This window comes from Sorex araneus, chromosome 1, assembly GCF_027595985.1.
Source record: "Sorex araneus isolate mSorAra2 chromosome 1, mSorAra2.pri, whole genome shotgun sequence".
In the NCBI taxonomy this organism is placed as follows: Eukaryota; Metazoa; Chordata; class Mammalia; order Eulipotyphla; family Soricidae; genus Sorex; species Sorex araneus.
In genome coordinates, this window is record NC_073302.1 from 25,410,086 (window position 1) to 25,410,940 (window position 855).

At 43.2% G+C, this 855-nt stretch overlaps 1 non-coding gene across 1 annotated transcript; it reads left to right on the forward strand.

The window, feature by feature from the left end:
• The first annotated feature begins 406 nt into the window (after nucleotides 1–406).
• On the forward strand, nucleotides 407–513 carry LOC129401267 (U6 spliceosomal RNA). Its single transcript, XR_008628198.1, has one exon. It is a non-coding gene; the product is annotated as a U6 spliceosomal RNA (small nuclear RNA).
• The last annotated feature ends 342 nt before the right edge of the window (nucleotides 514–855 follow it).

The following is an 855-nucleotide window of genomic DNA, read 5'->3' on the forward strand; positions in this document are numbered from 1 at the left end:
TTTCACTGGAAGCTCATTTCAATTTTTAAAAGTTATCTCTCAAAAAACCACAGCAGTCTAAAACCACAATGGTGCTGTCAGTCCCCAGAAGGAAAATTGGAATTTCTTTGAGAGGTAAGTGCTTGTAAACATCAAATCCTTAACATCCAACTGAAGCCAAGCCCACCCACTCAGTAACTCCATTTGGAGGAATCTGGCCTGGCCTACAAACAATAGTTGAGAAAGATTTTATGATAGAAAGAAGACTTTTCAAATATTTTTCACGGCGCTTATTTTTCTAATGGAGACAGTTTGGAAGCAGTCTCAATGCTCCTTGTCCAAGGCTGGTGCGTCTGGGTTCTAGAACTCCGGACAGTTCTCCCAGAGGAAGCGAAAGATGTCTGTAGGATTTCAATAAGAAACTCCAGTGCTCGCTTTGGCAGTACATATACTAGAATTGGAACGATACAGAGAAGATTAGCATGGCCCCTGCGCAAGGATGACGCGCAAATTTGTGAAGTGTTCCATATTTTTGGATGTTGGGAGGACCCATTCGGGTTGGAAGATGCGAACTGAAAGTAGACTATAGACCAAACATGAAGGCCACTCAATACCTCTCTTGCAAACTACAACACCCAAAAGGAGAGAGAACAAAGGAGAATGCCCTGCTGCAGAGGCAAGGTGGGGTGGTGGGGGATGGGGTGGGGGTGGTGAGAGGGATACTGGCATCATTGGTGGAGGAGAATGGGCACTGGTGGAGGGATGGGTAAATGATCACTGTTATGAGTGAAGAAATACACAAAAGTTCATAAGTTTGTAACTGTACATCACAGTGATTCTCTAATAAAAAATTTAAAAAAAAGAAACTCCAGTCAC